Source organism: Macaca fascicularis, chromosome 16 (genome assembly GCF_037993035.2).
Source record: "Macaca fascicularis isolate 582-1 chromosome 16, T2T-MFA8v1.1".
Classification (NCBI taxonomy): domain Eukaryota; kingdom Metazoa; phylum Chordata; class Mammalia; order Primates; family Cercopithecidae; genus Macaca; species Macaca fascicularis.
In genome coordinates, this window is record NC_088390.1 from 37278731 (window position 1) to 37294287 (window position 15557).

A 15557-nucleotide genomic window follows, 5' to 3' on the forward strand; every position below is an offset into this window, starting at 1 on the left:
AAGCACTGGAAATTGCTAGCTATTATTCTCATATAGCTCTCATGATTACCATTACTTACAAATTGACTGAAATCCATACGGTCACTGTGGCAGATTCCACGAATGGGTCCACACAACATCTGCTTTGACCATTTGTAAAACCTACAGTGTCTGGACTCTCTTGTAGCTAGGGTTCTGCCTATGACCCAGGTTCTGCCCAGCAGATGCCTATGTGCTGCAGGAAGATGAAGGTCATTTAAGTGAAGTGGCAGCACATGTAGGTGGGCCCATCTTTTTGCAGACATGACTGTGAAAGAGCTTTGAGAGAAGCCCCACTGTCCAGCCCCTAGCATCACAGGTATTGATTGCTGAGCAGCAGTGATGGAGCTTCTGTGAGAACAGTCCTGTTTATGGCTGGGCATTTCTGCTGGGGTTGTTTCTGGCTGTGTGGCATCCTAGCCTGCTTCTCTGGCACTGGTGAAAATCCTGTAAACTACCTAATACCCTGCTGTAACCCCTTTCTATTGAAACTAGCTAGAGTGAATTCTGTTGTCTGCAACTAAGAATACAGTAATTATAAAAACAATCAATACAGTAACTATCAGAATAATCCTTATTACTATAGTATAAAGATTTTTCTCTTTTCTTTTTTCTTTTTCTTTTCTTTTCTTTTCTTTTTTTTTTTTTGAGGATCCTTTATTGAGGATGACAGGCAAGCTTACTCATTATTATTGTTAGTTCATCTGCGAGGGGCAGCTTGACTAGCTAATCTGGGCTTCCCATTTCTGGAAGACTTTTTACCCACAGTGGGACTGTGATACTTGTGTAACTGGAAGTGGCAATGAGATCTTCTGAATGTGGAATGCAAAGGAAAGGGTATGTCTCAGCAGTCCTGGGTTATATTACCTTTGTGTCAGATGTAAGGTGACAAGCCACGCATAGGAGATGCACCAAGTGGAAAAGTCTACTGAAAATTTTATCTTTGAAGAGAACAGAAAAAGCATTAAATCTCTATATCTTGTACAGTCTATATGGGTTGTTTTATCCGAAAGGGGAAGGAGGAATGCTTTAAAAAAAAAAAAAAAAAAAAAAAGTAACCTTAACTCTAGGCAAAACTTAAATGATTTTCTTCTCTTTCTTCATTTCTAAAGCTAGAGCCAGTCAGACAAGATGGGGCGTGTAGTGTTGCACAATGATCCTGCATTTTCAGCCTCCAGGCTGAGAAGCAAGTGCAATTAACATTCCAAGGTGCGAGTTATTTCCCCACCATTTGAGCCCTGCAGCATCTTATTGTGATTACAAAGGCTGGACTAACTCTGGCTTTCTCAATGTATTGTATACACATTAAACATATACAGACAGTTCTTAAAAAGTTATAAATTCAAACATTTCATAGTATGTGGAACCCAGTGAATTACAGAATGGGAGACACTTTCAAAGGAGCACCTGATTCAGTGTCCTCCTACCTCGTTTCTAATTAAAAAAAAAAAAAAAAAGAAATATAAAAACAACGGCATTGTAGTCATGCTTTAATTTCATTCTAAACTTGTGTCATCCTGTTGAATTGAGGCCCACAGGGAACAGGGCCCAGCAAATCCCTAGACCTCTTGGTATTTGGTATAAACACAGCACCCAACTTGGACTGGCTTCCATACAGCTAAGACATTTTCTGTTTTGCACACAGGGCAGTATGTTCCAAAATTATATATTTTGTTCCAAATATATGTTCCAAAATTATATGCGTGTGTGTGTGTGTGTGTGTGTATAATTTTTTGAGTCAGGGTCTTGCTCTGTTGCCCAGGCTGGAGTTCAGTGGTGTGATCATAACTTACCTCAGCCTTGAACTCCTGGGCTCAAGCAACTCTCTTGCCTCAACCACCTGAGTAGCTTGGACTACAGGTGAGTGCCCCCATGTCCAGCTAATTTTTTTTTAATGTTTTGTAGAGATGGGGTCTCGCTTTGTTGCAAGGTATCCAACTCCTGGGTCCAAGTGATCCTCACACCTTGGCCTCCCACAGTGCTTGGATTACAGATGTGAACCAATGCACCTGGCCATGAACACATATTTTTTAAAAGACTTATTTGTTTAAATGCATATTAAGAAAGACTATAATAGGTCAAACATGAGATTCGTAGATGTTACTGCTCATAGCAAGGCTAAGATTTTAAAAAAGAAGGGGGAAATCACTGCAAGGAATTAGATAAATAAATAACATGATACTCTAGCGAAACCAAAAATGGTGCAGGTGGTCCTGGAGTGACGAAAGTGAGGGAAGTCATCGAAGAGAACAGTGCCTGGATTTAAGTGCCTGCTCTGTCACTGACAGGCTGGAAAGATCTTGAACAAGTCATCTCCCCCTGATGAACTTCAGACTGTAAACTAAGAGGATGTACTGGGGCAATGTTGAATGCGGGGCGTGTTCCTACTTGTTCCCGGAGACCAGCACTTCCCGTGGTGTCCCAGGCACTGGGCAGGAAGAAAGGTGAGGCTTCTGCTCCCAACAACTTCAACTAGAGGCAGCTGTCACTGGCTTTACAAATGTAGCTTCTTACAGAAGTTGGTTTGAAAATAAGGTTTCATTGATTTAAAAATCCAAAAATGTTCTTCTCAGCCCCAAAATAGAATATTTATATACTATGCTTTTATAAACCATAACCAAAAAGCTAAAGATATCAAAATAAGTTCAGCTGGGGTGCAGCTTGTTTCAGGAAGTCTATTCAAGAGGAAAGTATAGCCAATTAATAACAGGTAATGTGTTTGATCACAGGCTATCCCAGACACTGAACTATATACACTAATGAATCTAGGAAAAACAAAACCAATAAACAAAATAAAACCACCACTAGGAGGTACGTCTTATAAATAACTCCACTTTCAGATGAGGATACTGAGGCTCAGAGAAGTGAAGTGGCTTGGCTTAGCTTACCCACTTTGTATACAGTCAGGGTACAAACACAGGCAGTCTGACTCCAAACCCTTAACTGGATCACCGTGTTGCCTCGCAGGAGGGCAGAGAGAGGTGCCTGGAACCTGGGAACTGGCGATCTCTAGCAATACAGATAAATACCCCGTTTAGTGCACATTTCAGGCTACCCAGTCTATGACCCAATTTTCAAAGACTTTCCATTCAACTAGTTGTTAGGCAGTGGTGGTCCAGGCATGCTTCTTTGGCCAGGCCAGGGATGATTTCTGTTTCATGGTACAGTCTTTGCTGTGAGAGTTCATCTGGGTGGGGGCTCACAGGCCTCTTGCAATGGAGTTTCTCACATTCTGAACCAATTCTGGGTTCTCAGGCCGGTCCCTGAGTCATATTCTTTTTTCTCCTGGACCACAGGGCTGGGTCTACCTCCTTTTTTTTTTTTTTTTTTTTTTTTTTTTGATACTGATTCTAGCTCTGTCTCCAGGCTAGAGTGCAGTGGCACAATCTGGGCTCACTGCAACCTCTGCCTCCCGGGTTCAAGCAATTCTCCTGCCTCATACTCCAGAGTAGCTGGAATTATAGGCATGTGCCACCATGCCTGGCTAATTTTTGTATTTTTAATAGAGATGGCGTTTCACCATGTTGGCCAGGCTGGTCTTGAACTCCTGACCTCAAGTGATCCACCCGCCTCAGCCTCCCAAAATGCTGGGATTACAGGCGTAAGCCACCGTGCTGGAAGTCTTCATTCTTTATGGTACTTCAGGACTTCCAAATGCCTCTTACTATCTCCTCATGGTTTGCATTTCTGCACTGGTGACTCTCTCTTCATTGCAGTGCCTTCTGCATATCCCACACGGCAGAAGGCCCAGACAGGAATCCCCACGGTGAAAGAGGATGTTTGATCTAAGTGTTCTGCCCAAATCCCTCCAGATCTTTTTTTTTTTTTTAAGTCAGGCAGCCCTCAGAATCACAGCAGCTTCAGAGAGAGTCCCCCTCTAGATCTTTTTATGATCTTAGTCATTTCTCTCCACCTTCAAGTGTGCTTTTGTTTACAATGGCCTGCACCTGTGACTCTTCTTAGGGGAATTTGCCCTGGGCTGCTGGAGCCACTTTTCCCTCAAGGATGGAATTCTGGAAGTGCCTAGTAGGTTTTCATGCTCTTGGCATGGCCCTTAGTGGATGACCAAGGGTGAGACCCTCTCTTGTCTTAGGCTGAGACAGACTCAGGTGTGACTTACATCCCAGAGTGTTCCCCCACCCCCACCCCTCCTCCCCCGCCACAGGATAGGACTGAATCACAGACTGGCTGGGCTCCTTCCTTTGCCTGCCTCCTCCACGCCTTCACTGATTTCTCCTGGGAGCCCTTGCTTAATTTATTACTTACACACAAGTCCTCATCTCAGGGTGGTGTTCTGGGAAACCCAACCTAGAAAAAGACTTAAAAGAAAAAAAAAGAATGACAACTTAAAACTTAAAATAGTTATCACTGGTTTTAATGCAATATAATAAAGCCAGACCTGTTCCTTCTCAGCCTCTTGAAGAACTTAATGCTCAATTTAACATGTTATTTACATTTTCATTCATCTTTTTATGAATTAATCATGCCCAATCTTTTGTTGCTCTTTCCTTCCTTTGAAAGGTTTCTGAGTTTATTCCCTTCTCTGGAAGTTAACTGGTAAGGACTGCCTTAAACACAGTTTAAGGAGTTGTGTTGCCCCCAACCCCAATATCCCCTTTCAGGAAGCAGCATCTTGGTTGTGTTTTGTCTTCCAACACACAGATGTGCACACACACGTACCCACAAATACACACTTGTGCACACACTGATGCACACAAATTATGTTCCCACATGCAGGCATGAACAAAAACATGCAGTCACACTCATGTGCACACACAAATCACATACATGCACACATGCACACACATATGCAGACCATACTTAGAATTCAGCACCTGCCTATCTGCCTTCCTAAACTGTTCACTGTGGAATTTCCTGATGCTTCTTTTCACTTGTGTGGTTTCCTGAAAGAGTTTGAAGGGCTCCGATGGTTGTCAACAGACTGTCAAGTGTAGGACTGAACCAAATGACATACTTTTGAATATAATGAGAAACACAGAAGGCACTGAGAGAAAAAGAAGGCAAGTAGTAAAATATCTTTGGGTAGGTTCTAAGCACACATTTTAAAAGTTTTTCTAAAGTCTAAGGGGGCATACAAAATTATCTTTGATTAAATGTTTATTATAGCTTCCATATTAATGTTAGCTCAGATGTATAACACGGTAGATTCTGAATAGAACTAGGTTTTTTTTTTTTTTATTTTTTTATTTTTTTGAGACAGAGTCTCGCTCTGTCGCCCAGGCTGGACTGCAGTGGCCGGATCTCAGCTCACTGCAAGCTCTGCCTCCCGGGTTCAGGCCATTCTCCTGCCTCAGCCTCCTGAGTAGCTGGGACTACAGGCGTCCGCCACCACGCCTGGCTAATTTTTGTATTTTTAATAGAGACAGGGTTTCACCGTGTTGGCCAGGATGGTCTCGATCTCCTGACCTCATGATCTGCCCGCCTTGGAGAACTATGTTTACACTATGTCTTATATACACTTTTATTTTTATTTATTTATTTTTTTTGAGTCTGAGTCTTGTTCTGTTACCCAGGCTGGAGTGCAGTGGTGTGACCTTGGCTCATTGCAACCTCCACCTGCTGCATTCAAGTGATTCTTGTGCCTCAGCCTCTAAAGTAGCTGGGACTACAGACGTGTGCCACCACACCTGGCTAATTTTTGTATTTTTAGTACAGAAGGGATTTCACTATGTTGCCCAGGCTGGTCTCGAACTCCTGGACTCAAGTGAGTCACCCGCCTCAGCATCCCAAAGTGCTGGGATTACAGGAGTGAGCCACTATGCCTGGCCTGCATTGTAATTTTCTAAAAGGAGGATGGAGTCATACTTGCCAAACCTATTGGACTATAGCACCCTTCCTGAGGAGCATCTCTGGAATGAGAGTCCAATGGACAATACTCTCAGCAGTGCTGACCTGCTTTACCCTTGGACCTGCACACTTGCAGTGATCTGGTCTAGCTTTTTGTTATATGAACACCAGCATTTTCCACAGATGTGACCTCCCACTGTCAAGGTAATTTAAAACAAAATTTTTTTGTAAAAACTAAAAGAATCCTTGCCAGATAATTTAAGCACCAAAGAGATAAACGTACATGTGATGTTATAGAAGGAAAAGAATCTTCTTGGAAGGTGCTACTTCTCCCCTAGCCCATAAGGACCAATATATACTAATGAGGACCCTTCTCATCTATGAGCCAGGGTGCTAAGCACCCTCCACAGACTATCTGATTTACTTATTACAGCACTGCCACGAGGTAGATAGCATTATTCTCACTTTGCAATAAAAAAGCCTGAGGGTTACTTGAAATGCCCAACATCATCTGGTAGGTCTGGATTCAAATCCAAACCTGTAACACCAAAGCTCATGGCCTTAAGCAATAAAAGGTAAAAGGCCGGCATGGTGGCTCACCCTTGTAATCCCAGCACTTTGGGAGGCTGAGGCAAGTGGATTATCTGAGGTCGGGAGTTTGAGACCAGCCTGACCAACAAGGAGAAATCCTGACTCTACTAAAAATACAAAATTAGCTGGGCTTCGCCTGGCGCATGCTGGTAGTCCCAGCTACTCAGGAGGTTGAGGCAGGAGAATCATTTGAACCTGGGAAGTGATGGTTGCAGTGAACTGAGATCTCGCCATTGCACTCCAGCCTGGGCAACAAGAGCAAAACTCTGTCTCAAAAAATAAATAAATAAATAAATAAATCAAATAGAATAAAAGGTAAAAAAGCAAGGATTGAGGGGGAAACATATCCAGGTGAACATCTGTACATCCCCCTTCCCTTGTGTGGCTCTAGCTGCCTGGAATTAAAGTCAGGCCAGAGCCTACATACCCCAAGGTATGGGGCCCGAAGTGACCATGTTGTTTTCTCAGACCTTAGGACAGGTCACCCAATGACAATAGCTGATATTTATGGAGTGCTTCCCCGGCGCCAACCACTGATAGGATCTTCACACGCATGATCTCACTTAAACCTCAAAGTTCAAAGCTGTGAGGTAGGTACTATAATGACCCCATTTTACAGAAGAGCATAGGTTCTGAGAGGTTACTTTTCTTGCCCAGGGCCACACTGCTAGGAAACGGTAAAGCTGGGCTTCGAACCCAGGTCTGGTCTGAGTTCAGGCCATATACTTAACCCATTCTCCTATACTGTCGTTTCAAAGTACTGTATTAAGAAAAACCAGAATAGTCTGGTTCTTAAATACATCCTTTAAAAACCTACCATATCTTTGAGTTAAAACTAGAAAAAAAAAAAAAAGAAAGAAATATCAGTCTTTTTTAAGTATCTCCAAATTATGAACATTTGCTGGTTTGGGGGACTACGTAACACCTAGATCTCCTTCCTATTTTGTGGGAATTCCACTTTTGGAAGGTCTTGATGGGAAGGCCTCTGCCTGTGGGAGCTGGAAAAGGCCAAACATTCCCTGTCCCTGCCTCCTGGCTCACCGGTGGGCCGTTCCAGCAGGGAATGATGGTTTTTGGGGGGTGTGATGATGCCAAGACACAGGAGCCCTTAGAGAGCATCCACAGCAGCGGCTGTGGCTGTGGGTGATGTTCCTGTGTCACATCTTTGACTGGGCTTCCTGCTGACTCACCTACATGGGTTCCTGCCTGTTTCCTGGGGCTGGTGACCAAGCCTCCCCACCCGTTCTGTGACCCACCAACATTCTTCCAATATACTCACTCCCTTTCTGTTTAGGTAAACTGCACGTGGCTTCTGATGTGTGCAACCAAGAACCAGACACGTACAAAAGTCTTCATACTTCTGGAATTACATAATTGGAGCCAAAGATAAACCTTTGTCTTAGCCTCCTGCAGATGATTTAAAAGTGTATTCTTTTGTGAAATCCAAGCAAAGGACATAGCTGTGGCTTTGTCCTTGCATAACAACCACCTTTTGTACACTGGGGCTATAGGCAGAGAATTCCAGTTTCTCAGTGAGACCTTCAAGGCTTTGCCCAGATTAGCCCCATCCATGACTCTGTCTTCTAACTAGGCCCATATTCCAGCCAACCTGGCCTCCTGGCTGCTCCTTAGCCATGTTTTTGCCTTTTCTCACCCAAATATTCACATGCCCTTCTGAGGTCAGCTTCTTCTAACATGGGTATACATGGAAAGCTTGGTCTTACATATACCTTAAGTCGTCCACGTAGAAACACGTCCTACATGTAACCCCAGCACTTTGGGAGGCCGGGCCAGATGGATCACTTAAGGCTAGAAGTTTGAGACCAGCCTGGCCAACATGGTGAAACCCTATCTCTACTAAAAATACAAAAATTAGCCAGGCATGGTGGCACGTGCACGTAATCTCAGCTACTTGGGAGGCTAAGGCGAGAATCGCTTGATCACAGGAGGTGGAAGTTGCAGTAAGCTGAGATTGCACCATTGCACTCCAGCTTGGGCAAAAGAGTAAGACTCTGCCTCAAAAAAAAAAAAAAAAGCAGCAGGTCCTATAGTCACAGATTTGTTTCCCACTGTTCCTAGCTCTACTGAGGGCTGTGGCTCCCCCACAGTGGTCTGCTAACTCCAACTCTAGGCCTGAGGTAGTCCAGTTGGTAGGAGAAGAGTCTAGTTGTCTCTTCATAGGCCTCACTGGGAAGTGGGAGAGGGAGCGGGTCTCCTTCCCCTTCACCACACCACCCCAGGTTGTACAGATGGAACAATTCACTTCACTGGGCATGTTGGAACCATTGGAAAGGGAACCAAAATTCAGTAAAAGGAAGGTGAAAGTTCTTGATGAATCTGATTCTCCCCGAGTTGCAAGGGAAAGTAGCACAAGATGAGGCCTTCACTGGGTTGGGGTAGAGGATTCTGCTAAAGTCTGGCCCTGAATGTCCCACTTTCTCAAGCATCTTCTACTATGAGACTTTTGGGAAAACCTCTTCGAGTCACTGGAAAGCACTGGGAAGGCTCTGTTCCATCCCTCTCCTCTCTCCAGACATTCCCTCATTCAAATGGGCAACTCAGCAGGACTATCAGCCCTGCTAGGACAAGCAAGTCCTGAAGACCCATCAGAGGTAGCAGGAGCTGGGGAGAGGCTCAGGCTCACCAGGGTCTGTGGCTGAGGATCGGTATGGGTCGTCTGGGTCAGATTATCTTTGTGCTTGCTATTCCCTTCTGCAAACATGGCTGTGTCAGTAGCTTTTGAACTTGTTAGATTTAACAGGTAGTGGTTAATTAAGAAGTTTTTATTCATTAATAACGTGCTTCCCCTTTCCCTTAAAGTCCCTAAATCCCGTTATAATGCACAGGAGGGGTTAGCCCCTTTCTCATTTTGCCTATCAGAGCAATGGAGGAGGCGTGTGGCTCATGCCTGTAATCTCAGCACTTTGGGAGGCTGAGGTGGGAGGCTCATTGAGCCCAGGAGTTTGAGACCAGTCTGGGCAGGGCAACACAAAAAAATTTTTTTAATTAGTTAGGTGGCCAGGCGCGGTGGCTCACGCCTGTAATCCCAGCACTTTGGGAGGCTGAGGTGGGCGGCTCATGAGGTCAGGAGATTGAGACCATCCTGGTTAACACGGTGAAACCCCGTCTCTACTAAAAATACAAAAAAAATTAGGCGGGCGTCGTGGCGGGCGCCTGTTGTCCCAGCTACTCAGGAGGCTGAGGCAGGAGAATGGTGCGAACCCGGGAGGCGGAGCTTGCAGTGAGCCGAGATTGCACCACTGCACTCCAGCCTGGGTGACAGAGTGAGACTCTGTTTAAAAAAAAAAAAAAAAATTAGTTAGGTGTGGTGGTGTGCACCTGTAGTCCTAGTTGTTTGGGAGGACTAGTGGGAGGATCATTTAAGTGGGAGGATTGTTTAAGCCTGGGAGATTGAGGCTGCAGTGGGCAGTGATCATGCCACTGCACTCTAGCCTGGGTGACAGAGTGAGACCCTGCTTAAAAACAAAAAAAGAAGAATGCAGGAGTTACTAAAAAAAAAAAAAAAAAAAGCTTTATTCACATATAATTCAAGTATGATGCAATTCACCCACTTAAAGCACACAATTTGAGGGGTTTTACTACAGTATTTTCACAGTTGCAGGCCATCACCACAGTCAATTTTGGAATACTTTCATCACCCCAAAATTAAGCCTCATACCCATTAGCAGTCGTGGTAACCACTAATTGACTTTATGCCTCTATAGATTTGCCTTTTATGAACAATTCATATAAATGAAATTATACAATACTACATGTGTTATTCTGTGACTGACCTCCTTCACTTAGCATAATGCTTTCAAGGTTCATCCATGGTGTAGCATGTATCAGTACTTTATTCTTTTTTATAGCTAAGTGATAGTTCATTGTATGAATATACCACTTTCGTTTATCCATTTATCAGTTTATAGATCTTTGGGTTGTTTTGACTTTATGGCTATCATAAATAAAGCTGCTATGAACACGTGTGTACAAGTCTATGTGTGCACATATGTTTTTTCATTTCTCTTGAGTATATACCTAGGAGTAGAATTGCTTGATCATAGCTCTGTTTAACCTTTGGAGGAACTGCCAAAATGTTTTCCAAAATAGCTGCACTATATTACATTCCTACCAGCGGTGTATCAGGATTTCAATTTCTCCACATCCTTGCTACAACATTATTATCTGTCTTTTATTATAGCCATCCTAATAGGCATGAAGTGGTACCTCACTGTGGTTTTGATTTGCATTTCCTAATGGCTCATAATGTCGAGCATCTTTTCTTGTGCTTATTGGTCATTTGCATATCTTCTTTGGAGAAACATGCATTTACATCCTTTGCCTGTATTTATTGATTTATTTATTTGAGACAGAGTCTCTCTCTGTTGCCCAGGCTGGAGTGCGGTGGTGTGATCTCAGCTCACTGCAACCTCCGCCTCCTGGGTTCAAGTGATTCTCCTGTCTCAGCCTCCCTAGTAGCTGGGATTACAGGCAGGCACCACCACGCCTGGTTAATTTTTGTATTTTTAGTAAAGACGGGGTTTCACCAAGTTGGCCAGGCTAGTCTTGAATTCCTGACCTTAGGTGATCCACCAGCCTCGGCCTCCCAAAGTGCTGGGATTACAGGCATGAGCCACCGTGCCCAGTCAATTTATTTATATTTATTTATTTATTTAGAGATGGAGCTTTACTCTGTCACCCAGGCTGGAGTGCAGCGGTGCAATCTTGGCTCACTGCAACCTCTGCCTCACAGCTTTCAAGTGATTCTCCTGATCAGCCTCCTGAGTAGCTGGGACCACAGGCACATGCCACCACATCCAGCTAATTTTTGCATTTTTAGTAAAGAAGGGTTTTGTCATATTGGCCAGGCTGATCTTGAACTCCTGACCTCAGGTGATCTGCCCGCCTCGGCCTCCCAAAGTGCTGGGATTATAGGCATGAACCACCGCACTGGGCCATTGGTCTATTTTTTAATTGGGTTGTTTTGAGTTGTAAGAGTTTTTATATAGTCTAAATACAAGTCCCTTATCAGATATATGATTTGAAAATATTTTCTCCCATTCTTTGAGTTGTCTTTTCACTTTCTTTATGGAATTCTTTGAAGCACAAAGTTAAAAAAAAAATGTGAAGTCCAATTTACCATTTTTTTCCTTAACTGCTTTGCTTTAGCATCATATCTAGGAAACCATTGCCTAACACAAAGTCACAAAGATTTACTTCTTTGTTTTATTTGATGAGTTCTAGAATTTTAGCTCTTATATTCAGGTCTTTGATCCATTTTAATTTTTGTATATGGTGTGAGATAGAGGTCCAACTTTATTACTTTGCAGGTGGCTATCTAGTTATTCCAGCAGTACTTGTTGGAAAGACTATTCTTTCCCTGTTGAATTGTCTTGGTATCCTTGTTGACAATCAATTGACTATAAGTGTGAAGATTTATTTACAGACTCTCGATTTTATTTATTTTTGTTTATTTATTTATTTATTTATTTTGAGATGGAGTCTCACTGTCTCACGCAGGCTGGAGTGCAGTGGTGCGTTCTCGGCTCACAGCAACCTCTGGCTCCTGGGTTCAAGCAATTCTCCTCCCTCAGCCTCCTGAGTAGCTAGGATTACAGGCCCCCACCACCACACCCGGCTAATATTTTGCATTTTTAGTACAGATGGAGTTTCACTATGTTGGCCAGGTTCCAACTCCTGGCCTCAAGTGATCTGCCCGCCTCAGCCTCCCAAAGTGCTGGGATTACAGGCATGAGCCACCGCGCCTAGCCTATTTCAATGTTTTATAGCTGTCCTTACACCAGCACCAGAAGTTACTCTTTTTTGAGACAGAGTCTCACTCTGCCACCCAGGCTGGAGGGCAGTGGCACAATCTCTGCTCACTGCAAGCTCTGCCTCCTGGGTTCACGCCATTCTCCTGCCTCGGCCTCCTGAGTAGCTGGGACTACAGGCACCTGCCACCATGCCCAGATAATTTTTTTGATTTTTAGTAGAGACGGGGTTTTACCGTGTTACCCAGGATGGTCTCAATCTCCTGACCTCGTGATCTGCCCGCCTCGGCCTCCCAAAGTGCTGGGATTACAGGTGTGAGCCACCATGCCCAGCCCAGAAGTTACATTTTAATCAAGGCTGCTTTCTTTCCTTCCCCAGGAGGAGCTCCTGGTTGACAGTTCCGTTGTTCACAATTTAGTCTTGGAAGAAGGATAAGGTTAGAGAAAGGAAGGGAGGTAGCCAGTTCTTTATGTCTGTATTTTCTCAGGCTGTTCTCATTTCTCCAAGAGTGGGACCCCATACCATAGAGGACATGTTAGTGACACCCTCCAGGTTCATTCATTTATTCATTTTCAGTGCATGGTGATACATTGCAGCTTGTCTGTGCCCAATTAAGTGGTTATATAGATTACACTAACTGGATTCCAATAAACTGAATTTGCTGACATTTTCTGTGAAGGCCAGAAGCTGTCAGTAGTATCAAAACATGCCTGCGTGCGGGTGCATACACACACAATGTGACCTTTAAAATAAAGGTGTTATTTAAAAATGATTGAGAGAATGACAAACTCCTAAAAAAACATGTTATGGAGAGGGCATTTGGAAAACAGATCTTTTAAAAATATTTCATAGTTATGTGGCTTTGTTGTAAAGACAAGTATGTATTTATAAAAACTCATAGCTGCGGCCTGGCGCGGTGGCTCACGCCTGTAATCCCAGCATTTTGGAAGGCCGAGGCGGGTGGATCATGAGATCAGGAGATCGGGACCATCCTGACTAACACGTGAAACCCCGTCTCTACTAAAAATATATAAAAAAAATTATCCAGGCGTGGTGGCGGGTGCCTGTAGTCCCAGCTATTCGGGAGGCTGAGGCAGGAGAATGGCCTGAACCCGGGAGGTGGAGCTTGCGGTGAGCCGAGATCACGCTACTGCACTCCAGCCTGGGCGACACAGCGAGACTCCGTCTCAAAAAAGGAAACAAACAAACCAAAAAAAAAAAAAAAAAAAAACTCACAGCCATATATTTTTAAAACTTGGAAATCAAAATTTCTAACCCATTTAGGTTTAAAAGGAAATGTTTCAGTGGATTTTGTACTCATTTGTTAGTTTAGAAAAACAACTGGTTCCCATCAGGAAAAATGGAAAGATGCTAACAGCATTACAAGAGCAGCAGCACCCTTGCATAATTAGTGAACAGGGTGGAAAATTAATATCATAGGCTAGGCGCGGGGGCTCATGCCTGTAATCCCAACACTTTGGGAGGCCAAGGCAAGTGGATCACCTGAGGCCAGGAATTCAAGACAAGCCTGGCCAACATGATGAAACCCAGTGTCTACTAAAAATACAAAAAATTAGGGGGCTGTGTTGGTGGGCGTCTATAATCCCAGCTACTTGGGAGGCTGAGGCAGGAGAATCGCTTGAACCCCAGGGGCAGAGGTTGCAGTGAGTCGAGATCGCACCACTGTACTCCAGCCTGGGCGACAGATGGAGACTCCGTCTCAAAAAAAAAGAAAAAGAAAAAGTAAGCAGACCCAATGACAACTTCATCCATTTGTGTATATGTACTCTTTTAGAGCAAATGTGTAAGTTATGATATCCATTTAAAAAGGAACAAAATAGGCCGGGTGTGGTGGCTCACACCTGTAATCCCAGCACTTTGGGAGGCCGAGGTGGGTGGATGGCTTGAACCCCGGGGGCAGAGGTTGCAGTGAGTTGAGACTGCACCACTGCACTCCAGCCTGGGCGACAGAGTGAGACTCCGTCTCAAAAACAAACAAACAAACAAAAAACCTGAACTTTAGAAGCAGAACTTTGAAAAGAACAATAAATCAATATGCTGAGAAATAAGGGCCAGGCGCAGTGGCTCATGCTTGTAATCCCAGCAGTTTGGGAGGCTGAGGCGGGTGGATCACTTGAGGTCAGGAGTTTGAGACCGGCCTAACCAACATAGTGAAACCCTGTTTCTACTAAAAATACAAAAATTTAGCCAGGCAAGATGGTGGGTGCCTGTAATCCCAGCTACTCAGGAGACTGAGGCAGGAGAATCGCTTGAACCTGGGAGGCAGAGGTTGCAATGAGCCAAGATCACGCCACTGCCCTTCAGCCTGGGCGACAGAGCGAGACCCCATCTCAAAAGAAAAAAAGAAATTAGCTTGGTGTTGTGGTGGGTGCCTGTAACCCAGCTACTCGGGAGTCTGAGGCACGAGAATCACTTGAACCCAAGAGGAGGAGGTTGTAGTGAGCTGAGATTGCGCCACTGCACTCCAGCCTGAGCGACAGAGCAAGATTCTGTCTCAAAAAAAAGCTGAAAAATGTAAAACAAGTCCAATCACAATGCTCTTTGTAAAAATATTATTATAAACAATATTAACATTTTATGTTTATCATATATTAAATACTATTAATCATATCACAAATATTACTAATGCTGGAAATTTTAGTGAGAACAAAAATTAATATATTAAACAGACTAAAATTGAAAATAGTTAAAAATATATAGAATCTGTAAGTCCTATACCGGGCAGAGGTGCTTACATTCTTTTACTGATACGAATATGCCTTCAAAAACTTTTTTTTGGTTTGTTTTAAAAAAGGAATATACTGTCAAAAAAGTTTGGAGGCCACTGGCTTAAACTATTACATTGTAATACGGAACACCACTGTGAACTGCCAATAGGGAACTACAGTGCATAGCATTTCTCAAACTCATCTGGCCACGAGTCATTTGGAGGCATGAAAGTTCCAAGAAACTGTCTTTGGACCATGCTGTATGGTGGATAAGAGCATGAATCTGGAGTCAGACAAAGCTGACTTCAGCTGACTACCAGACTCATACTAGCTAGGCGACCTGAGCATTTTACTAAATCTTTTTGAACTCTTTTCCTTATCTGTAAAATGGGGATAGTAATATCTACCTCGCATGGCTGTATGGACTTTAAAAACAATATTGTACATAAGTGCATAGTATAATGCCTGGTGTCTTGTAAGCACCCCTTAAAAGGAAGTTTCTATTATTCTATCATCTCTGATAGTTATTTAGAGACCTGACATATCTTTCATAACTACACCTCTTCAGAGCAGAAATTGAATCTTCTCTTATGAGTCCCATGGAACACTTAGCTGCACTAGGTATGCGAGAATGAAGAA